The sequence below is a fragment of the Triturus cristatus genome, chromosome 7, assembly GCF_964204655.1.
Source record: "Triturus cristatus chromosome 7, aTriCri1.1, whole genome shotgun sequence".
Taxonomy (NCBI): Eukaryota; Metazoa; Chordata; class Amphibia; order Caudata; family Salamandridae; genus Triturus; species Triturus cristatus.
The window spans coordinates 1,362,209,725-1,362,235,590 of NC_140590.1; the positions used below are offsets into that span (position 1 = coordinate 1,362,209,725).

A 25,866-nucleotide genomic window follows, 5' to 3' on the forward strand; every position below is an offset into this window, starting at 1 on the left:
GGAAAATACTGCCCTCACTCACAAAGTTGTGACATGCTTCATCAGGTGGGTCAAAGTAGAGTTTCAAGCCCCTCTCCCCTTTTTTAGGTGTATGAAGCACAGGAAAGGCAGCCATACTAGGAAAAACAGGAAAAGGTCAAGGCTCGCATTACTATGCTATATAACCCATTACTAAACAACAAACATATTAGTCTATTTCAGCATTACCAGGCAATACTCCTGCACCGCCTCCTGTTGTAGCTGAGCCATCTGTGTGCGCCGATCACAGCGGTCCGATGTGAAACGACTGCATGCACGCTTTGGTTCCCAGCACCAACTCTATGATTTCCAGGCAGAAGCAATGACATCTCTATAGAAATAGAAAGAGGACTATGGGGTGCTCAGGATCCATACCGCAGTGATGTGTGCTGCGGGCTGGCTGCTCCGGTGCAGAGGCTGATTTTCAGAGCTGGTACAGATTCAGCTGTTGCTTTAATGTTTAGATAAGCTGTGAAAAACACTGGGCAGTGTGAGGGAGGAGTGAGGGGGTGGGTAAGATGGCATGGGGAGAGTAAGTGGATGGGTCAAAACACAAACAGGCAAAAAAATTGGAGACTCCTTCTGACAACATAAACAATGAAAGCGTAAGAAGACAGCACTTAGCCAGTTCTCTGTGTCAGAAGAGCGGAAACACAAGGGAGGGGAAAAAAAGGAAGGACTGACCAGTCACAAGCAAGGATTTCTCAAGAAAACAGGCATAGACAAATAAAAAGCAATGGCAAGCAATAGGAGGAGTTTAACTCCACAAACCATATACAACAGGTCGCTAAGCGACAGTGCAAGTGCTGTCTATGCTTGAGCTAATAAAAAATGCCTCATAGTACCTGAGAAACTGCCATGAATGTGCTTTGAAATTAGAGCTCTATGAGGATAAAGGCGACAGGAAGAGGCAGCGGGGTGGGCATGCAGCGACATGGGAAGAAGTGGAAGGTGTGAATGCTGCTCCCTTTCGTCTGGTTGAGAGGAAAGAATTAATAAACAGGGGTGGGGTTGGCCTCACTTAATCTCCACGCACTGAAAACCAAACAAATTAACCTGAACTTGTGTAATATAACTGGCACTTTTGTAAAGCACTTAAATACCTTTGGGTCAGTCAAGTTTGCGCTCTATAAAAATGCCCCCAAAAACTAATCTGACATTGTGTAATGTAACTAGCACTCATGTAAAGCACTCCAACACCTTCAGGTTGCTCAAATTCACATTATATAAACAAGTGTCAGACAAAAGTCAACAGGAGTTGCCCAAGCCTTGCCCATAACTGTGCTGCAAGGTTGGGCTGCTGAAGGTCCCGTGACCGAGGCTCGCTAAAGCAACAAGCAGTGGTGGGAGGGGTTATGGTTAAATCCTTGCACTTTGAAGTCAGAGAAACTTAAAGAGGCGAATTTTGAAAATAGCATCTGAAGAATCTGACATTTCATCTCATTTTTTTAAATAGACAGGGAGATTAAGTGACAGGTGTCAAAGCTGAACCACTGAAGATGGGCAAACAGTGAGATGAGCAGGAATCAAAGAAAAAATAGTCTTCCACATGAACACATGTCTATGGATATTTATGGAAACGGGAGATGGTTAGTCCCCGGATATAGGTTTAGCAAACAAAAGGGTATTGTCCCAAATCTCCGTTTTTAAAACCACTTAACTAGTTGCATCTAGCCGTAGAAGATTGCTTGGGCATCACAATTCTATTGTGATTAAGGCACGTATAGCGTGGGCTTGAATTTGGTGTATTTTGGAGATTGTATCACAGTTGTGATGATCCAAATTTCACCTTTGTGTGTTTAGATACGTTTTAATGAACACACTGTGTGGAGTGAGAACGAGCCTTCCCTCCTATTGATGTGCGAGAGAGACGGAACTAGCCTGGACTTTTTTATAATTAAACAGGTAACCATCTTGGGAGTCAGAAATATTCAATGACCTAAGCTTGACAGTAGTACGTAAGGTTTATTTCTGAAACATTTTTCTGCATATTGTTTTTATACAGATTGGGATTTTATCCACTTTGTTAATAAATCACTGGAATAAGGAAGGTAACCGTTGAAAAGGAGCCCGTCTGCTTAAAACAAGAGTGTAAGGGTTCTCTGTCTCTCACTAAGGTAAATGCCTAAGAAGTGTAGTACACTGTGACATAGAGCCCAGAGGAAGTAGGATGAGAACCTGATGGTGTCCTATCCCTTGTGTATTCTTTGCAGCTTTGTACGGAGAGGAACGTTGCCCGCATTTCTGAACTATGCCCTAGTCGGGCAGTATTTTTATTTGGAGGTATGTTTGCCCTTTGTCGTTGAGCAAATGAGTGAATGAAGTACGGTTGAGACTGGTGGCAGGTCCAATGGTATTTGGAAGTATGCTTGTTTGTTTGAATGTTTGATGGTGTCCTACCCTTTGGATATTTTCTGCAGTTGTATGCCAAAGGCAAGACGTTCCAACCAAGAGCCGCCTTCCGAACAAGGGAGCAGCCGCCCAACCTTTGGCGGATGAAACGAGGGGCCTGAACCAGCAATTTGGATGCAGAGCGCAGTTGTCTTGACGGTAGGTAAAAAGAGAACATCTTCTGCAAATAGATGGGTCCCCGACCATACAGGGCGGAATGGGCAATAGACAAAACCTTGAATTTAATCCGCATTTAATTTGCACCTCTGTGTTTGGTTGACCCTGGGTGACTGATACTAAGTTTGGTGGTGGATGTGAGAATCAGTTGTTGTGGTTGAATATTTGTTCCCAAGGGGATTGTTCTTTTGGCTTTGGTCTACTGGCACCCTACCCCTGTGGTGATAAAGGGTCCCTCTCTCTTTTTCTAAAAGCTCACAGAGTGAATACAGCAGGTGTCGAAGAGACATCGCATGCACTGCCAAGACATGACCTAAAAATAAAGTATTCTGTTTGCTGCATGTATTGTTTTATAGCACTTATACCCCCATAGATTTAAAGTACTTCTTTTTCTAAGGGTGTTCTCAAAGCGGGCTGAATATCAAGCAATTATTATTAAAGAAAGTGGGCTCCAACTTAATCTCAGAACCACCACTCTTTTTACCTTAAATGTGCCCTATATATTGCTTCTGCTACCGAAGAATCTCCTTCATGCATACCAGATGGGGCTCATAACCATATCATATTTCTATTCATTATTTTTTGAAAATATTTTTGTCCTCTTTCATCATTAAAACTCCTCAATATACAATATGTATACTTATATACAAAATCATCCAATTAAGGACCCCTATTTAAAAAATCCTTGTTCTGTGTCTCTAGGTACAATACCAACAATTGTACTGTGTATATTCATTGGAGGTTATAGGTCTCATTTTACATAGGAGAATTTTGAATTTTCTACTTATATTTACATCACCAATATTATTTATCCAATTCATTCTTCGTCATGTGTAAACTTTCGAGAGTGTCAACAAATATTGGCCATCGCATCTTATTCAGGGCTCCTCATCAAAAAATTCAGTATTACAGTGTAAACTAATGAATACATATTTTTTTTACAAAAGTATACAAAAATAATGTCTAGTTTGACATATTGTTAGACACTATTGTACATTTTTTTACCTATTCCCCTTGCAGACATTTTTATGTATTTAAACAATCTTACCCAAAACCATATCTTCATGCAAAAGCCATATATCATAATATGGCTTTCAAGGACCAGGCCTCTAACGGATTTCTCTGTTCCCATGCATACAAAACATATTTACTGATTGCTACTCCAGAGAGGCTGCCTGCCCATTAGGTCAGGGATAGGCAACAAAATGCTTGTTTTATATGGCTCATCTTCGCTGTTATAACTGTGAACAGGTTACTTAGCGCTCCTGGGGATTTCCCTACAGGGCCAAAGCAAATGTAACATTTCAGGTGGGGAAATCTTACTGTTTGAAAACGTACTCTCCTCAGTCTCCACAACTTGCTTCTCTGTCACGCTCTTCATGTGCAGGTTGTGAGAGTATGATAAAGATAGATTTATCCTTTTCTCCCCCACAGAAGAATCCATCTCCTCATGCTCCAAAACACAGAGATGTAGGATAACACCTCTGTTCTTGTGCCCACGTGTAAAGTTAGACAAACTTTGAGCTGACCCCTTGATGACCACATCATTCCCAACGCTATTGAATTTCACCGGTCCATTTGAGTACCAGACGTCTAGTGAAGTAATTCTTAGTTGTAAGTAATTCCCCAGGCACAAAACTTCCACACTGTTAAATGACCATACTTGTACTTTCTATGTGCCACCAAAGCACCAATCTTTGCAGAACCACACCGCTCCTGTGTGGCACCTGTGAATAACATTCACTGAGTTAGTCCATAACTCACATCTGTGCAGCCACAAATACATTACACATTTGAAACATCCTAGTGACATACACGATAGGATGTGGAAGCTGATAGACTTAATCCAGACATTCACTATCAAAACAGTTCATACCTGCAGAAAATTTCATGGAGCACGTACAGGCTGGGCAAACACGGTGGTAGGTCCGTCCAATGACATGGACACTGGTGGGGCTGGCTTGCCTGTTGCTCCAAACAAGACGCTCTTTACTTTGTCACGGTTAATTTCATCTGTCTTGATTCTCAAGTCCCTTTTAATCTCTTTGTTTCTGTAATCTCTTTTAGTTTCTCTTGGTTTCTGTAATCCTTAAAGACGCTTGAGTCCAGGCCCGCTCTTCGCCAAAATAATGCTGTAACCTGTACACAGAGACACTGGTAGCCATGCAGTATATTTCAAGTCTTCTTTATTGGTTCCATGTCAAGGTAGCATCAATCATAGTCCAGCCAGGTCTGGTCAAGTACTAGTCATGTACCAGCCCACCAGGAGCAGCCTGCCTAGCTGCTCAGCCCATCTCCAACTGTCACCACTCATCCACACAGTCACCCAGGCATTCCATTCATCACAGTCCAAAAGGATATCACATTAATTAGCTCAGTCTCTCATATCACAGCCCAGACTGGCTCCCTACTTCAACTGCTGCCTCTCATCTCTCCTCTCTGAAGGTACCAGAAAGAGCTTTTGGTGCTGCAGCAGGTCCGGATTACTGACAAACGTGTGACTACAAGGCCGGCCCCTCCCTGTATTCCTATGGGCACTGACGAAGGATGAAATGAAGAATTAAACTGGGAAAGTCCCGGAGGTGAGAACTAAGCTGACGAAGTACCTCAAAAGGGTTTGTTAAGAATGTTAGAATGAATGAATGTGCTGATGAGAGTGATGTGGCACTATATGTCATGCACATAATAAACAAATCCAAATAGGATTTTGAAAATCGATCTTGAGTATTGGTCCTGATGAAAGCCAACTGACCAGTTATGGCGAACTCTGGCTGAAACATGTTGACCCTAGATGCAGGAGTAGATAATTTTATCCAACAGCATCGAACCTTGGATTTAACCTTGCTAGGGAGACCATGAATGAATACAAACACCTGTTGGCAATTTAGGGTACCTTGAGGCAATTCTAGACACAGATTCCTCTAATGACAACAAGATTTCCCTTGATTTACAAGGTTGAGCCTGCCCAGATACCTCTTATAGCTGGGTGAGGATTGATAAGCATGCCACTAAATAAACAACATTGGATGAGTCCCTTAAAAATCTAAAAGAAATGCCTGGGAGGGTGTGTGTGTATATATATATATATATATATATATTATCTACTGGCGGTCACCAGTAGATAGTTATAGTTAGGACCGTGTTTCCATAGGAAATCCGCAACATTCTATTTGGAATAACTTTGGCGCCGGTTGACGAATCCTCGCAACCGGCAAAATAGGTGGGGCGCTCCGCTCCGCTCCTACCCTGAAAGTCTCGGGGGGATTCGTCAAGCGGGGGCTGAGAAAAAAGGGGGGTCCCAAAATGCGTTTTCCCCATGCAATTTTCCATAGGGACCTTTAGTCCAAGGTACAGCCCGAACGGCTGAACAGAATTACTTGAAATTTGGCAAAGAGGTAGTCCTCAGGTCAGGCATGTGCCTTTTGCATATATGGTGTCAATCTGTTCAGTAGTTCCTGAGAAAATCAAAAGTAAAATCACATACATATCTGGGCGGAGCCTAACCACACATCTCATCGTGAGATCTGATTGGCTGTCAGTACTTCATCCAAGAAGTGTTGGCAGCCATCTTGGGACCAATATACATGATAGCACCTCATTAAAAAGCATTGCAGTTAATAGAAGGTTTTAAGACTTTAGTTACATTATAAATCATTTGTTGATGGTATCATACTCATTTTAGGAATTGCGGTGTGTTCTAAGGTGATCTTACCATGTGAAAAAGCCTTCTGCTGTGATATCACGAACCATGTTTGAGAGAAAACTATTTTCTCATACTTTTCCCACAGAGGTTTGGAAGGTGATCAATAAGCTAAACTGAGAGCATATTTTCTGTAAATTCACATTATCTTTCTCAGTCATTTAAGAATGAAGTCTGACATTCTCAGCAAAACATGTACATCCAACAAGGGCAGAGACTGTCAGTTGATTCCTTTGTGTTCTACTGCAGCTTCCCAGAGTGCTCTAAAGAACAACTAGAGCTCTAATAGTCTTACTTATGACAAAAGTATGGCACACTTGAAGCCATCTTGATTGGAATAAAGTGGTAACACTTAAAACATTTAATTTACAAAGGAACAAAATGAGGGGGTTCATTTTGCCATATAAATTATGATTAGTGCTGCAGAAAGAAAAACTAGGGCACATTTTGACTTCTGAAATCCTCTTTTATTTCATAAAAACATTCTGACATGCAGACTGAAACATGCACTTTGAATACCAGCAGCAGACTTGCCTGGTGAGGAGTAGCTTTACTACAGTGATCTAATGAGCAACTAGAGTGCTAACATTCAGAATTTATGGAAAATGTGTGACACATCTGAATGCCTTCTTGATGGAATCAAAGTAAAAAACTGAAAGTATTTCCTACTGAGGAGACTGCAGTAAATGAGGAAATTAGGAAATTTCATAACAAATAAATCTCCCAAGATGGCCACCAGAGACAAAAGAGCCCAAATGTAGCCCAAATATCACCCAGATGTAGCCCAAGTATAGCCCAATGACAGAATGTCCCAGAGTGTTCTTAAGAACAACTAGAGCGCTTACTGTCTTACTTATGACAAAAGTATGGCACACCTGAAGCCATCTTGATTGGAATAAACTGGTAACACTTAAAACATTTAATTTAAAAAGGAACACAATGAGGGGGTTCATTTTACCATAGAAATTATGATTAGTGCCGAGGAAAGAAAAATTAGGGCACATTTTGAGTGACTTCTCAAATCCTATTCTATTTCATTAAAAAATTCTGATATGCAGACTGAAACATGCACTTCTAATACTAGCAGCAGACTTCCGTGGTGAGCAGTAGCTTTACTACAGTGATCTAATGAGCAACTAGAGTGCTAACATTCAGAATTTATGGCAAATGTGTGACATATCTGAATACCTTCTTGATGGAATCAAAGTAAAAAACTGAAAGCATTTCCTACTGAGGAGACTGCAGTAAATGAGGAAATTAGGAAACTTCATAACAAATAAATCTCCTAAAATGGCCACCAGAGACAAAAGAGCCCAAATGTAGCCCAAATATCACCCAGATGTAGCCCAAATGTAGCCCAATGACAGAAGGGTGCAAAACACTTATTTTTTGTGTATTTGCAGTTTTATATAGTGCAGACTTGTCAGGTATTGGAGTGCTTTACATGAACATTGGTTACATCACACAAGATCAAATTCATTTTGGTTGTAGACATGGGGAGATTAAGTGATTTGACCAGAATCACAGAATGTTGAGCTGAAGCAGAAACTCCAACCTGGTTCCCCAGTTGCAAAGTCTGCAGCTCTGGAAGTAACACCACACCCTCTCCCCTTGGATGCAACATTTAATCAAGTGGTCAACTGGATAAAAAAACTAAGATTACAAATAATTTAAAAGTTCTTTGTCGCTATTTGAAAACTCGGAAAATATGTCCTCATTTTAGTTTTTTAGAGCACTAACCATAATTTTGATGCAAATAAGACCCTCTCATATATGTAATTTCTAAAGGAAATGCTCTAGACATTACAGTTTTGATTACATCAAGATGACGTCAGGCATTCCACACTTTTGTAATAAATATAGAATGTTAGCAATCTAGTTGTTCATTGGGATACTGTTGAGAGGCAGAGGCCAGGGGCACGGACTCTGAAAATTGAAGGCAGGTAGGAGAGTGCAGAGGCAACAATTTGACCACACTAGGCAGGCAGGAAGGGCAGTGGCAGCACAGCAGACTATGGAGGGCAGTGGAAAGGGGGGCAGGGGCAACAAACCAACAATACAGGACTGGCAAGAGAGGCTGTGGCAATATAATAGACCATTGTGGGCAGAAGGAAGAGGCAGTGGTCATACAACCATACATGCCAACAGAACCGTTTCAGCCAGGAAACGTCCAATGTTTTTAAGCTCAAATGGGCTTTACTTGATGTTTCCTGTCTACAATCTTCTCTTTTTCAATGTAACTCAAAGGGGAAAATCAATACCCCAGTTTTATTTCAAAATCACCCTCTTACCAACTTCAAAATGTTCGCAAGTATGGTACATTGGATCATGGTAGGCAGGAGGAATTGGGGTAGGGACATGGACTCGGATAACAGAGGACAGGAGGGACATTGAGAGGTGCACCAAACTGACCCTACAGGGCAGGCATCAGGGTTTGCAGCAGCACAATACACCACACAGGGCATGCGGGACGGGAGTGCAGCACAACAATCCATAGAAAGCAATAGGGAGGGGACAGGACCATGCACATGGACAACAGACAACAGAGGGAAAGAGGCAATGGTAGCTAGCTGACCATAATGGACAGACAGGAGAGAAAGCTGCAGCATAACAGACCATAAAGGGCAGGAGGGACGGATCAGGGGCATTACAATTGAACCGACAAGCCAGGAGGGAGGGAATAGGGGTCTGCACATGGAAACAGAGGGCTGGGGGCAAGGGGGCAGGGCAGGAGCAGCAAGATGACCATGGAGGTCAGGCAGGACGGGCACTAGAAACAAGACACACCATGGAGAGCAACAGTGAGACTATGATGGCATACACACAGACCATGGAGGGAAGGTGGGAGGGGGTCAGGAGCAGCTAGCTGACCACACAGGGAAGGTGGGAGGGGCCATGGCAGCACAGAAGACCATGCATGGCAAGCGGGAGGGTTAGTGGCAGCACAATGGCTATGATGGGCAAACAGGAGGGTGCAGGGGCATGCACAAAGGACCATGGAGGATAGAAGGGAGGGTCAGGACCTGGGCACAGACAAGAGAGTTCAGGGGAAGGGGATTCACAACAGACCGCGCGGGGCAGGCAGGAGGAGCAGTTGCAGCACAACAGACCAGGGAGGGCAGAAGGGTGTGGCAGTAAAATGGACAATGGAGGACAGGAGGAAGGGGATAGGGGCATGGCATGTGGACAGGCAGGGTGGAGGTGACAGGGACAGGTTACAGTCATCTGACAATGCTATGCAGGTGGGAGGGGAGTGGCAGCTCAACAGAACACTCAAAGTAGATAGGAGTGGCAGGTCCATGGAACATGGTGGTCAAAAAGGATGGAGCAGGGGCATGCACAAAGACATCGGAGGGCAGGGAGAAGGAGAATAGGGGCAGCAAGCAAAGTACAGAGGCTAAGCAGGAGGTCAATGATGGGCCATAGAATTGGGCAATGGAGGGCAGGATGAGTGGACTGGTACATCATGCTAAATGCAGGGCAGTGGCAGCACATCAGACCATGCATGGCAGGAGGGAGGAGGCTAGTCCATGGATTCAGACAATAGAGGATAGGGAGGAGGTGGATGGGGCAGCAAGCTAACTGTTCATAGAAGGTGGGTATTAGGAACTTTATTGTTTTTAAAATGTGTGTCTGTGCGAACTACTTAAAATATGAACAAGTATGCAGCATAATCTCACTTTTATTCAGGAAGAAGAGGACGTTTGGGACTGTGACTCCGGGCTCACTTGGCAGAAACATCCCCTGACCCTCCACTCCCCATCGCAAAATGTAATGCCCGTGAAAAGGGTAGGTGGACGCAGTGTTATATAGAACATAGTCCTGAGAGCACGATTGAAAATGAAAACTAGATATAGTATATGGTATAAACTATGCACCAAAAAGTGTGATATAAGATGAACCGGGCGTGAAATATAATATGCAATACATTGTGCGCAATTACAGATTCATTGGAGAGCGCGAGATAGCACAGGCACTAGCGCTTGCTATGTGATATGCGCCTTGGAGTGTAATATGCACAGGGCAGTGTTGTGTAACCTAAGTAGTCTCTAAAGTTGTAATATAAAATATGTGCTGGGTAGTGTAACATTGCATATGCACTGTGACAAAGATATGGATCCCAGATTGTAATATGTATGGCATAGCGCTGTCCTTTATAACATAGGCATCGAGGAAGGCACGTTAGATGGGGCAATATAACCCGTGCGAAGGCAAGTGTGGCATGACATATTCACGGGGTGGTGTTACAGTGCACATGGGCTAGAGAGTGTCATAGCATACGCACTAGCTGGTGGAATACAACACAGAGGTGTGTGGCACTCGGCGGGCACTGGTGGGTGTAACACAGCATTGGGCTCAGCCAGGAGCACGCTGTGACTCTCAAGTGAGGTTTGTCTCCTTTCCAGAGAGTAAAATAAAAAGTATTACACATCCGGCGGTGGATGTGTGTTTTATTAACTGTGAGGGGGTTTCTTGCATAGTTTGGTCGAATTTTTTTTGAATCCCCTTTGAATGGCTTGGTGTGCATGTGTATTAAATGTGCCCGTCAATAGCTACCCATGTTTGTATAAATAAACGACAAGGGTGTCTACTTGGAGAGTACCCACCAGCGGGGGCGCCGGGATTAGGCACGGTGGGGTGTCAGACATGTCAGAGCTTCACTAGCGGTGTGAATACATTCTACGTGGATTCATTGTATGCATAGTCGCCTTTTAATGAATATCACGCAAATCGTCATGGTGATAGGTACATACGGTTTGTCCAGCATGTTCTAGGTGTTTCTATAAATATATATATATTTTTTTAAATAAAAAACTAAGGCCGGCCCCGGGGGATGGGGTACCCGGGGCCATAAGTGGCCTGAGGAGGGGGGCAACACAGCCCCCTCCTAAAGAATAAAAAAATTAAAAAAAGGCCATGACCTGGGGGTTGGGGTCCCCGGGGCCGATTAAGGCCTTGGGAGGGCCAAATTAATTTTTTTCAACAAAAAAAATTAGGGTGCAGGCCCTGGGGGATGGGGTCCCCAGGGCTAATAAATTAGAAAAAGAAAGGGGGCCACACAGCCCTCCTTCTTAAAAATAAATAAATAAAAGACCGGCATCGCGCCGGAGGCCATGCCCCCTCCTTGCAGCACTCTGCAAACGCGCCCCCTGGCCAGTTGTAAGTTGAGGAATTAATTCCCCTTCAATACTGAGGGTCCCTGAGGGCCAACTAGCCCAACAGGTATCTCCAGTATGCGCCAGGGAGCTGCGTTGCTGACAGGTGTTCTGAGGCCATGCCCCTTTTTACACCTCCATGCAACGCAGCTCTGTGGCGCTTACTGGAGGTACCTAGTGGGCTAGTTTGACCCTAGGGACCCTTAGGATTCAAGGGGAGTTAATCTCTCAACTCAGAATGCCCACAGGCCCTGTGGCGCGTTTTTAAGTTGGGGAAATAATTCCCTTTCAATCCTGAGGGACCCTGGGGTCCAACTAGCCCACCAGGTGCTTCTAGTAGGCACCACTGCTCTGCGTTGCAGAGAGGTGGTGCAGGCCGTGCCACTTTTTACACCTCTCTGCAACGCAGCTCTGTGGCGCTTACTGGAGGTACCTAGTGGTCTAGTTGGACCCTAGGGACCCTCAGGATTCAAGGGGACTTAATCTCCCAACTTAAAACGGCTACAGGGCGTGTTTACACAGTGGGGAAGGGAGGGGACGGGGCATGAGGTGGCGTGTTCAAACACGCCCTGTGGTGCGTTTTAAGAGGTAGTTTTAATCCCCTGCCCTATTATATACTATGGGCTTACAGATTAGGTCATGCTAATCACAGGGGGACCCCAACACATAGTGTGCCCTAGTGTATGTAGGTGTTTTCACTGTATTCTGAGTGTCTTTTAACATAGCACTGGCTCTAGGACTGGTTAGTCAGACTCATTTACCACCAGTATCCGTCTGAAAAAGTTGAGGGTACAGGATGATTTTGCAACAAGGCTTGTTTCTGCTCTTCTGTTTGTTCTTTCTGCACGTTATACTTCTTCCTGCACTTTTCTTCGTCTTTGAGGACTTCTATTGCTTCTTTCTGCATTTCTTTTTTTTCTTTCTGTGCTTTTTTCCTTCTTTCTTCACATGTCCTATCTCTGTAGGCATAGCTAGAAATTAACATTTAAAAAACCTTTGAAATTCACTGAAAAAACATAGGTTTCAGGCACGTTATAGCTAGGAATTAGCATTTAAAAAACCTTAGAAATTCACTGAAAAAACCATAGGTTTCAGGGGCGTTCTAGTTAGCTGGACTTTTCACTCGTACAAAACCATAGAAATTCCCCCGTTATAGTTAGTTCAGCTAACTATAACTCGCGCGCCCGCAATGCACTGCTGATGACGTCACATATTACATCACTCATGACATGGTCAGTGACATCACTCATGACATCACTGATGACATCTCAAATGACATCACTGATGACATCACTGATGACATCATCCAGTGAATGTGTGTTTTTCTGAAAATTAAATATGTTTTATATATGTATATCTCAAGGTCGATGGAAGAATAAATGGGTATATAAGTGTCTAAATGGATGATTTGTTTTTGAAAAATTGATTGTGTAACTGACTGATTAAGTGTATCATAGTGAATACATGGCTTAGTGAGTAATGTTTAAATATGTAAATATCTGTATCAGTCTCTCACTTTGTGTATAAGTGGCTGCATGGGTTGGTGAGTAGCTACATGGGTGTCTATATAGGTTATTAGTTGGTTTTTTGAGTATCAGTCTGAGTGTCTGCATGGTTCGGTGGGGGGTATTACGTAGTGCATAGGTGCATGAATGAGTGACTCACTGTTTGTATGGGTTGAACACAGCATGTGTGCAGGACTGTATGGGTGGATGAGTGTGTGTATGGGTGTGTTAGTGAGTGAATGACTGTCTCAATAGTGTCTTTATGAGTAACTACATATGTTTTAAACTAGTATATGTGACTATTGGTGTATATATGTGAGTATATGTGAGAGTGAGAGATTGAAAGAGTTCCTGTATGAATAAGTATGTGTTTCTTTAAGTGATTGTTTAAAAGACTAAGTATGTGTAAGTTTCCGTAGAAGTAAGTATGGTGGTGTGTGTATAACTGTATATGCAAGTAAATGTATGTTTGATTCTTTATTAGCATGAGTGACTATGTGTGTGAGTAACTCTATGGATGAGTGGCATTGTGTAACAGGATGTATAGGTGTATGAGTACATATGATGAGTGAGTACATGTATGAGTGACTGTATAGGACTGTTGGTGAATGAGTGGATGTGTATGTGGATCTTAGAATTACTGAAGAGGTTGTTGTAACTGGTATTGGTATGTCCATTGTTTTGAAAATTTTAGTCTCTATTTTTGAATGTGTGTATCAAAGGTTATATTAGGGTGAGAGGAGGTCTGCCACTCTATCACAAGGATGATGTCATCAGTGATGTCATCAGTGATGTCATTTGAGATGTCATCAGTGATGTCATGAGTGATGTCACTGACCATGTCATGAGTGATGTAATATGTGACGTCATCAGCAGTGCATTGCGGGCGCGCGAGTTATAGTTAGCTGAACTAACTATAACGGGGGAATTTCAATGGTTTTGTACAAGTGAAAAGTCCAGCTAACTATAACACCCCTGAAACCTATGGTTTTTTCAGTGAATTTCTGAGGTTTTTTAAATGCTAATTCCTAACTATAACGTGCCTGAAACCTATGGTTTTTTCTGTGAATTTCAAAGGTTTTTTAAATGCTAATTTCTAACTATGCCTACAGAGATAGGACATGTGAAGAAAGAAGAAAAAATGCACAGAAAGAAACAAAAGAAGTGCAGAAAGAAGCAACAGAAGTCCTCAAATACGAAGATAAGTGCAGGAAGAAGGATAACGTGCAGAAAGAACAAAAAGAAGAGCAGAAAGAAGCCTTGTTGCAAAATCATCCTGTACCCTCAACTTTTTCAGACGGATACTGGTGGTAACTGAGTCTGACTAACCAGTCCTAGAGCCAGTGCTATGTTAAAAGACACTTAGAATACAGTGAAAACACCTACATACACTAGGGAACATTATGCGTTGGGGTCCCCCTGTGATTAGCATGACCTCCTCTGTAAGCCCCTAGTATATAATAGGGCATGGGGATTAAAACTACCTCTTAAAACAGGCCACAGGGCGTTTTTGCACACGTTAACTCAGGCCCCGTCCCCTCCATTCACCACTGTGTAAACACGCCCTGTGTCCAGTTGGGAGATTAAGTTCATTTGAATCCTGAGGGTCCCTAGGGTCCAACTAGCCCACTAGGTACCTCCAGTAAGTGCCACAGAGCTGCGTTGCAGAGAGGTGTAAAAAGTGGCACGGCCTGGACCACCTCTCTGCAATGCAGCTCAGTGGCGCTTACTGGAAGCACTTGCTGGGCTAGTTAGCCCCCAGGGGCCCTCAGTATTGAAGGGAAATTATATCCCCAATTTAAAACGTGCCATAGTGCGTGTTTGCACACGTCACCTCAGGCCCCGTCCCCTCCCTTCACCACTGTGTAAACGCGCCCTGTGGCTGTTCTAAGTTGAGAGATTAAGTCCCCTTGAATCCTAAGGGTCCCTAGGGTCAAACTAGACCACTAGGTACCTCCAGTAAGCGCCACAGAGCTGCGTTGCAGAGAGGTGTAAAAAGGGGCTTGGCCTCAGAACACCTGGCTGCAGCGCAGCTCCCTGGCGCATACTGGAGATGCCAGGGGGGCGCGTTTGCAGAGTGCTGCACGGAGGGGGCATGGCCTCCGGCACGATGCCAGTCTTTTATTTATTTTAGTTTTTTAAGAAGGGGGGCTGTTTGGTTCCCCTTCTTATTCTAATTTATTGGCCCTGATGACCCCATCCCCCAGGGCCAGTCTCCTAATTATATTTTTTTGACCCCAATCCCCAGGGCCGGCCACTGTTTTTTATTATTTTTAAAAAATATATATTTATAGACACACCTAGGACATGCTGGACAAACCGTACGTACCTATCACCATGACGATTTGCGTGATATTCATTAAAAGGCGACTAAGCATGCAATGAATCCACGTGGAATGTATTTACACCACTAGTGAAGCTCTGACATGTCTGATGCCCTACCGTGCCTAATCCTGGTAGACACCCTTGTCGTTTATTTATACAAACATGGGTAGCTATTGACGGGCACATTTAATACACATGCACACCAAGCCATTCAAAGGGGATTCGACAAAAATTCGACCAAAACTATGCAAGAAACCCCCCTCACGGTTAATAAAACACACATCCACTGCCGGATGTGTAATACTTTTTATTTTACTCTCTGGAAAGGGGACGAACATCACTTGAGAGTCACAGCGTGCTCCTGACAGAGCCCAATGCTGTGTTACACCCACCATTGCCTGCCGAGTGCCACACACCTCTGTGTTGTATTCCACTAGCTAGTGCATATGCTATGACACTCTCTAGCCCATGTGCACTGTAACACCACCCCGTGAATATGTCATGCCACACTTGTCTTTGCACGGGTTATATTGCCCCATCTAACGTGCCTTTCTCGATGCCTATGTTATAACGCACAGTGCTATGCCATACATATTACAATCTGGGATCCATATCTTTGTCACAGTGCATATGCAACGTTACACTCCCCAGCACATATTTTATATTACAACTTTAGAGACTAGTTAGGTTACACAACACTGCCCTGTGCATATTACACTCCAAGGCGCATATCGCATAGCACACGCTAGTGCCTGTGCTATCTCGCGCTCTCCAATGAATCTGTCATTGCGCACAATGTATTGCATATTATATTTCACGCCCGGTTCATCTTATATCACACTTTTTGGTGCATAGTTTATACCATACACTATATCTAGTTTTCATTTTCAATCGTGCTCTCAGGACTATGTTCTATATAACACTGTGTTCACCTACCCTTTTCACGGGCATTACATTTTGCGATAGGGGGTGGAGGGTCAGGGGGTGTTTCTGCCAAGTGAGCCCGGAGTCACAGTCACAAACGTCCTCTTCTTCCTGAATAAAAGTGAGATTATGCTGCATACTTGTTCATATTTTAAGTAGTTCGCACAGACACAATGTTTTAAAAACAATAAAGTTCCTAATACCTGCCTTCTCTGAACAGTTAGCTTGCTGCCCCATCCCCTTCCTCCCTATCCTCTGTTGTGTGAATCCATGGACTAGCCTCCTCCCTCCTGCCATGCATGGTCTGATGTGCTGCCACTGCCCTCAATTTAGTATGATGTACCAGTCCACTCCTCCTGCCCTCCATTGCCCAATTCTATGCCCCATCATTGACCTCCTGCTTAAACTCTGTGCTTAGCTTGCTGCCCCTATTCTCCTTCCCCCTGCCCTCCGATGTCTTTGTGCATGCCCCTGCTCCATCCTTTTTGCCCACCATGTCCCATGGACCTGCCACTCCTATCTACTCTGAGTGTTCTGTTGAGCTGCCACTCCCCTCCCACCTGCCTAGCATTGTCAGATGACTGTAACCTGTCCCTGCCACCTCCACCCTGCCTGTCCACATGCCATGCCCCTATCCTCTTCCTCCTGTCCTACATGGTCCATTGTACTGCCACACCCTTCTGCCCTCCCTGGTCTGTTGTGCTGCAACTGCTCCTCCTGCCTGCCCCGTGTGGTCTGTTGTGAGGTCCCTTCCCCTGAACTTTCTTGTCTGTGCACAGGTCCTGACCCTCCCTTCTATCCTCCATCGTCCTTTGTGCATGCCCCTCCACCCTCCTTCTTGCCCATCATAGCCATTGTGCTGCCACTAACCCTCCCACTTGCCATGCATGGTCTTCTGTGCTGCCATGGACCCTCCCACCTTCCCTGTGTGGTCAGTTAGCTGCCCCTGACCCCCTCCCACCTTCCCTCCATGGTCTGTGTGTATGCCATCACAGTCTCACTGTTGCTCTTCATGGTGTGTCTTGCTTCTAGTGCCCATCCTGCCTGACCTCCATGGCTATCTTGCTGCTCCTGCCCTGCCCCCTTGCCCCCAGCCCTACTCCCTCCCTCCTGGCTTGTCTGTTCCATTGTAATGCCCCTGATCCGTCCCTCCTGCCCTTTATGGTCTGTTATGCTGCAGCTTTCTCTCCTGTCTGTCCATTATGGTCAGCTAGCTACCATTGCCTCTTGCCCCTGTTGTCCATGTGCATGGTCCTGTCCCCTCCCTCTTGCTTTCTATGGATTGTTGTGCTGCACTCCCGTCCTGCATGCCCTGTGTGGTGTATTGTGCTGCTGCAAACCCTGATGCCTGCCCTGCAGGGTCAGTTTGGTGCACCTCTCCATGTCCCTCCTGTCCTCTGTTATCCAAGTCCATGTCCCTATCCCATTTCCTTCCATGATCCAATGTACCATACTTGCGAACATTTTGAACTTGGTAAGAGGGAGATTTTGAAAAAAAACTGGGGTATTGATTTTCCCCTTTGAGTTACATTGAAAAAGAGGATATTGTAGACAGGAGACAGATCAAATAAAGCCCATTTGAGCTTAAAAACATTGGACGTTTCCTGGCTGAATCGGGTCTGTTGGCATGTATGGTTGTACTACCATTGCCTCTTCCTTCTGCCCACAAAGGTCTATTACATTGCCACAGCCTTGAAGGAGGGTAGATTTTGTATCACAGGGGGCCCCTGGCCCGTTCTGTCCACACCTGAAGTATGAGACCCTTGTCCTTGCCCTGCCAGCTGCATTTGTAGGCCGTATTAAATTGACCAGCGGGTCCTGTGTTGCTATATAATTATCCTGAGACATCCTTACCACTCAGCCAGCATAAAACCCCTGTGTAGGCCCTTCTGTTCAATATGTAGGCCTCTTTGTTAAATTGACCATAGCTCTGCAATTTTAGTGTATAGCAGTCTGAAGGCAGGTCTGCGAGGCCTTCTGATCCAAACTAGTAGCCCCCACCCTACCCGAGTGCTCCGTGCTCGGTATCAAAGTTCAACATCCCCCTGAAGCTGTCGACATACAGTAGGCTGCATCCTGGACTGGTACTTGCTTCCTGGGCAGGTTTCCCGCTTTTAAGGAAGTGGCAACCGCAGAGCGTCAAGTTAGGAGAACTGAGGAGATTTTATACATGAATATATTGAATTCCCGTACAATACCCATTATTTTCTGCTTGCTCTATGGAACTTACGATAAGCGATTGGCCTGAGAGACTGACCTTTTCACCCAGTCCATTGTCAGCATTAAGTGGGTAAATGACGAAATGTCTGGTAAAATCTGCAGACGAAGCTTTTGGGTAGCATACGTAGGTAGATGTAGCGTGCAAAGGAGCCCACAAAATGATATAAAAAGGGAGCACCCACAGATATCGACGGACTACCTCGCCGTCTGTATGTAGGTTAACAGGCAGTGCAGGTTTTCCCCAAGAGCTGGGAGCTCTTGTCTTCCTTTGCTTAAAATGTCTTGCTCTGCTTTGCTTGAAGTATCTTATTCTATTTTACCTATATGAAATGTCATGTTATGTTTAACCATTGTTCTCTTTACTTTTGCATTTAAAAGATTTTGTATTGTAATTGCAGGAATGCTTGCTCTAAGAGTAAACGTGAGTGTTCCTAGGTAACATTTTCCTTGGTGTAACTTGTTTCTCATGATGCATTTATAGATGTGTTTTCTCTCTCTCTCTGTCAGTACATTAATTGAGATACAGAGAATATTATGACAGCTGTATGATTATCTGGATTCTGTATTTTGTACTTTATGTCTCTATTCTGCGGTTTCTTTGAAGTTGCATCTTCTCATTAAACTGCCATTGTATTCTGCCTCCAATTCCATGTCTCATATGTCTGTTTTCTTCATTTTTGGAGCAAGCGTTCCTAGGCACCCCGGCTCAAATTAAGGTGCCCCTTTTGTCCCTGACTCACTCTCCTGCTCAGTTCTGTGGTGGCTCCCGGGGATCTGGGGACCGCCCCTAGCTTCCTTGACCCGTAATAGATCTTCCCTCCAACAGCCTCTCTTGCAAGTCCTGTATTGTTGGTTTGTTGCCCCTGCCCCCCTTTCCACTGCCCTCCATAGTCTGTTGTGCTTCCACGGCCCTTCCTGCCTGCTCAGTGTGGTTAAATTGTTGCCTTTGCACCCTCCTACCTGCCTTCAATTTTCAGAGTCCGTGCCCCTGGCCTCTGCCTCTCAACAGTATCCTAATGAACAACTAGATTGCTAACATTCTATATTTATTACAAAAGTGTGGAACGCCTGACATCATCTTGATGTAATCAAAACTGTAATACCTAGAGCATTTCCTTTAGAAATTACATATATGAGAGGGTCTTATTGGCATCAAAATTATGGTTAGTGCTCTAAAAGACTAAAATAAGGACATATTTTCTGAGTTTTCAAATAGCGACAAAGCACTTTTAAATTATTTGTTATCTTTATGTTTTTTTATCCAGTTGACCACTTGATTAAATGTTGCACTTAGGGGAGAGGATGTGGTGTTACTTCCAGAACTGCAGACTTTGCAACTGGGGAACCAGGTTGAAGTTTCTGCTTCAGCTCGACATTCTGTGATTCTGGTCAAATCACTTAGTCTCCCCATGTCTACAACCAAAATGAATTTGTTCTTGTGTGATGTAACCAATGCTCATGTAAAGCACTCCAATACCTGACAAGTCTGCACTATATAACACTGCAAAAACACAAAATAATAAGTGTTTTGCACACTTCTGTCATTGGGCTATATTTGGGCTACATCTGGGTGATTTTGGGCTACATTTGGGCTCTTTTGTCTCCGGTGGCCATCTTGGGAGATTTATTTGTTATGAAGTTTCCTAATTTCCTCATGTACTGCAGTCTCCTCAGTAGGAAATGCTTTCAGTTTTTTACTTTGATTCCATCATGAAGGTATCCAGATATGTCACACATTTGCCATAAATTCTGAATGTTAGCACTCTAGTTGCTCATTAGATCACTGTAGTAAAACTACTGCACCATGGAAGTCTGCTCCTGGTATTAAAAGTGCATGTTTCAGTCTGCATGTCAGAATGTTTTAATGAAATAGAAGAGGATTTGAGAAGTCACTCAAAATGTGCCCTCATTTTCTTTCTTCAGCATTAATCATAATTTCTATGGCAAAATGAACCTCCTCATTGTGTTCCTTTTTAAATTAAATGTTTTAAGTGTTACCAGTTTATTCCAATCAAGATGGCTTCAGGTGTGCCATACTTTTGTCATAATGAAGACAGTAAGCGCTCTAGTTGTTTTTAAGAACATTCTGGGACATTCTGTCATTGGGCTATACTTGGGCTACATCTGGGTGATATTTGGGCTACATTTGGGCTCTTTTGTCTCTGGTGGCCATCTTGGGAGACTTATTTGTTATGAAGTTTCCTAATTTCCTTATTTACTGCAGTCTCCTCAGTAGGAAATACTTTCAGTTTTTTACTTTGATTCCATCAAGAAGGCATTCAGATGTGTCACACATTTGCCATAAATTCAGAATGTTAGCACTCTTTTTGCTCATTAGATCACTGTAGTAAAGCTACTGCTCACCAGGGAAAACTGCTGCTGGTATTGAAAGTGCATGTTTCAGTCTGCATGTCAGAATGTTTTAATGAAATAGAAGAGGATTTGAGAAGTCACTCAAAATGTGCCCTAATTTTTCTTTCTGCAGCACTAATCATACTTTTTATGGAAAAATGAACCCCCTCATTTTGTTCCTTTTTAAATTAAATGTTTTAAGAGTTACCACTTTAATCCAAGCAAGATGGCTTCAGGTGTGCCATCCGTTTATCATAAGTAGGACTGTTAGCGCTCTAGTAGTTCTTTGGAACACTCTGGGAAGCTGCAGTAGAACACAAAGGAATCAACTGACAGTCTCTGCCCTTGTTGGATGTACATGTTTTACTGAGAATGTCAGACTTCATTCTCACATGACTGAGAAAGATAATGTGAATTTACAGAAAATAAGCTCTCAGTTTAGCCTATAGATCACCTTCCAAACCTCTGTGGTAAAAGCATGAGAAAATATTTTTCTCTCAATCATGATATCCCAGCAGAAGGCTTTTTCACATGGTGAAATCACCTTAGAACATACCACAATTCCTAAAATGAGTATGGTACCATCAACAAATGATTTATAATGTAACTAAAGTCTTAAAACCTTCTATTAACTGCAATGCTTTTTAATGAGGTGCTATCATGTATATTGGTCCCAAGATGGCTGCCAACACTTCTTGGATGAAGTGCTGACAGCCAATCAGATCTCAGGATGAGATGTGTGGTTAGGCTCCGCCCACATATATATATGCTTTTAAATGCTATTTTCTCAGGAAATACTGAACAGATTTACACCAGACCTGCAAAAGGCACGTCCTTGACCTTATGGCTACCTCTCTGCCAAATTTCAAGTAATTCTGTTCAGCCGTTCGGGCTGTAGCTGTGTCTAAAGGTCCTATGGAAAAATGCATGGGGAAAACGCGTTTTGGGACCCCCCTTTTTTCTCAGCCCCAGCTTGACGAATCCCCCCGAGACTTTCAGGGTAGGAGCGGAGCGTAGCGCCCCACCTATTTTGAAAATTTCGCGAGGATTCGTCGACCGGCGCCAAAGTTATTCCAAATAGAATGTTGCGGATTTCCTATGGAAACAGGGTCCTAACTATAACTACCTACTGGCGACCGCCAGTAGGTAATATATATATATATATATATATATCCCACACTGAAGTGCATTCACTCCCTTTGATTCTTGTGATTGTGATGCAGATACATAGCTAGCCAAATACTGTTGTGAGATAGCTGTTGAGTCCTCCTCCTAATCAGCCAGTTATCCAGATATGTACAGACATGTACGGCATAGTGATGTTGGTGTGCAATCACCACTTCTTCCTGAATACTCTAGGTGCATCGCTTAGAATGGAATTTTTTTGAATTGTTAGTGCTTTTCAATTACCATAAACCATAGGTACTTTCAAGAGCCAGCTGCATAATAATGTGGAAATATGCAACTTTGAGTTCTAACCTGTACGTGAGATCCCCCTGTTATGAAATACTACCAAAGTGCATATGTATCACTTTGTGCTTCTGAGTAATACATAGAATGGTGGCTTCCCCAAACGGATGTAAGAGGGTTGCTTATTGTTTTATAAAGAGTCCCACAGTCGACTCTGCATAAAATTACTATTGACCCTGGGCCCCGTGGCCATTGAAGGGATTGTACTTGTGAGAATATACACACCCATTTTTGGGGTTGGCCGCACGCCCAGCAGGCAATGTTTGACCGAGGACTCGATCTGGACTCTTGTGACCTCCTGCAGCTCACGTAATATCCTATCCCAAAAAATCTGTAGCCTCGCGAAGTACGAAGTCATATGAAGGAACGTCGCTGGTTCCAGCTGCACCAAGGGCATGCTGGGGAGCATACCACAGTAAGTCTATGCAGTTGCTGAGGCATCAGATAGGTACGGTGCAAGTAGTGGAACTGTGTGAGTTTGAAGCGGGCGTTGCTGGCAACCTCTCGGACCTGTGCAAACACAGCCCCCACTCACGATCCATGAGGGGCAGCGGTAGGTATGTCGATCATCTGTCACAAATCCTCGTCCCGTCCACCGTACAGCTTTCAGGGCCTTGTATATGTGTTAGATAATCTCCCTGGCAGCACCTGGGTCCAGCAGAAGCTGTAGTGTCTGTGGCTCCTACGGCTCCACCAGAAACGTAACCCATATCTCACGGGCCATTTGTGATATCTTAGTATACTGTAGGAATTGACCAGGCTGTCGCTTATCGCTGTCCCGGGCCAATTCCATCATGAGGAAGGTGCCATTTAGGTATAGGTTTCCAACTGTGTTGCACTACCTAGCGTACCATTGTGTGAGATCTATCACTGTTGTATCTCCAAAATAAGGTAACCACCTAAGGGGCAACAGTCTACCATATGGGGCCCTGCGAAGCACCAGAGTGACCACCTGTTCCCATACCTCTGCAATCTGATGGACTATAAAGGGGCAGTCAGACGTGACCACCAACCCTCACCCCACTCCACTAGTAAGGCCTTCTCACCATTCGAGCCCTCTGAGCACCAGTGCACTGCGTACTATAGTAATACCGCAAAGTAGTAGGCTCGCAAGCCCGAAAGACCCAGGCCCCGAGCTCCACATCCTGCTTAAGCACCTCCAACTGCGTTACTTTTTTTTACTTTGTTTTTATTGGATTTAGGACTCTGAGGGGCATATGCATCAACCAAACGAATACCGATTCCTTAATAGCGAAAAATAAGGAATCGCCATTAAGGAATCGGTAAATGGCATGCATCAACAGATTCGGTAAAATTTAGCGATTCCTTAAAAATCGCTAAATTTACCGATTCCTACATAGCGGGGCACGCAAACTCCCCCTAGCAAATAGCGAGTTCGGTAATACCGAATTAGCTAATAGCGAGTTCGGTAATACCGAGTTAGCTATTACCGAATCGGTATTAGCGAAATCGCAATTTGCCGCGTCGCTCCGGGAACGTGCAGATGACATCACCAACCAGGAAATACTGCTGCCCCACCCACATTGCCTCGACAGAGGAGCAGACAGGAGCTGGGAAGGAGGACTGCCTGTGCAGAGTGAGGCCACACCGACTCTGCAAATCCAAAGCCACACACATCATGGCGCAGGAAGTGCCATCCAGCGCAGAGTCTGCACGCAAACGAAAGCGTAAATTTTCAGACAGGGAGCTCGAGTACCTAATCGAGGGAGTCTCCAGCAAACACGACCGCCTCTTTGGCAAGCTGTCCCTCAAGGTGCCTGAGCAGGAGAAGCGGCGCATATGGCTGCGCATCCGTGAGAGGGTGAATGCAGTTGGCGTCACGACCCGCAGCATCGACGACCTCAAAAAAAGGTGGTACGACCTGCGGAAGCGTGCCAAAGAGAGGATTGCGGAGAGGCTCCGGGAGGCGAGCAGGACTGGAGGCGGAGCATCCACAGCACCAGCCAACACAGCCCTGGAGGACCTTGTGGAAGGGACGATAGAGCGGGAAGCCGTCGTGGGGGTGACCCAGATGGACACGTCCAGCGCAGCCACAAGTGCCCAAGGTAAGATGCATGCCTGTGCCCACACCCAGCATTGCGTAAATCCATTTCCATGCCCCCAGCCCGATCTCAGTGTGTCTGCAGCTCTGGCACAGACAGCTTAACACATGACACCAGTGCATCTTGGGAGTTGTAGTCTAGTCAGCCCAGTGTGCATGTACAGGCGTAAATCCAATGACCATACACCACATCAGTTGAACATGGATGGAGACTGTTCATGTAGTGGACCACAGAGGGAGGTTAATGTGTACAACACTATGTAGTTGTAATTATCCCACTAACCATGCACTGTTTCACACACAGATGCATCACCTGGGGATTCGGATGACAGCAGCCAGCTGATCATATCGGAAACACCCGTCGAGTCAGACCAGGACACAGCGCAGGACGCGCATGCATCGCCAACACCTGCCACCCCAACAGCACCACCTCCACCAGCGCCACTAGCTACGGCACCTCCACCAGCGCCACAAGCAACGGCACCAGCACCAGCGCCACAAGCAACGGCACCAGCCAAACAGGCTGTAGCTACTACAGCCACAATAGCGCAGAGGAGCAGGTCCCAAGTTGCGCCCTTGCAGGAGATGGAAACACCCACCTCGCAATTGGCACCCAGGCAGAGCACATACACACCACCTGATGCACCACCTGGAGGTGCTAGACGCGCACGGCGGCACAGGGCTCGTCGCAGTTCCGTCTCCTCAGCCGAACAGGATGTCCCAACAACCTCTGCAATTGAGGAGAGGATGCTGCGTACACAGCGCATGCAGGGGCGACATGTAACTAACATTAGCTGCAATATTGTGCGCCTTGCTAGGGAGATGCGCGCCATGACTGCAGCAGTCACGGACATGAGCAAGGCGGTCAGGGACATGACCACAGCGGTTGCAGAGGGCAATGCTCAGCTCAGGGAGGAGGTACATGAGCTCACCCGTGCCACGAGGGAGGGCCATGAGTGCCATAAGAGGAGTCACCGGCAGCAAATGTTGCGTACCGCCGCCGCTACCAAGGCCATCACACGGCACAGCAACAGCACCGCTGTGTTGGCACGCCGCTCAGTCGCCCTGCAGGTGGACCTTGGGCACTTCTGCGGGGATGTGGCAAAGTCACTAGGACACATCACCACTGCTGAGGAACACCTTCAGAGCAGCACATGCAGTGCTGCTGCATTGGGAGGGGATGACACAAGTGAGGCTGCCTCCAGTGTCAGCAGCGTGTCACTGGCAGAGGCCAGCACCAGGCGCCGCAGTTCGCGTGCCTCCGCGGGGACAGGCCGTGGTGAGGCATTGGATACACCTGAGCGGAGGCTTGGGGTACGTGGGAAGCACCACTAGACAGTTGGACATGCATGCAGGACCATGGTGGGGCAACCATGGCCATCCAATCACTGTGTATGCACAGGCGTGACTTTAAGGCACCTTTTATTTACAATGATGCAATTGGAGCATGATTTACAATGCTAGTTTTGTTGCACAATCCTCAGTGCTACTGTGCATTAAACAGTTGCACCCCAAACCAACTTGTAATGTCTCATTTCCCCATGTTTCAAAAATTATGTTGCATAA

General features: G+C 45.0%; 1 long non-coding RNA gene across 1 annotated transcript; it reads left to right on the top strand.

The window, feature by feature from the left end:
- The first annotated feature begins 366 nt into the window (after positions 1–366).
- On the top strand, positions 367–25,813 carry LOC146812065 (uncharacterized). Its single transcript, XR_014966817.1, has 4 exons — positions 367–451; positions 2,439–2,568; positions 5,032–5,168; positions 24,605–25,813. It is a non-coding gene; the product is annotated as an uncharacterized LOC146812065 (long non-coding RNA).
- The last annotated feature ends 53 nt before the right edge of the window (positions 25,814–25,866 follow it).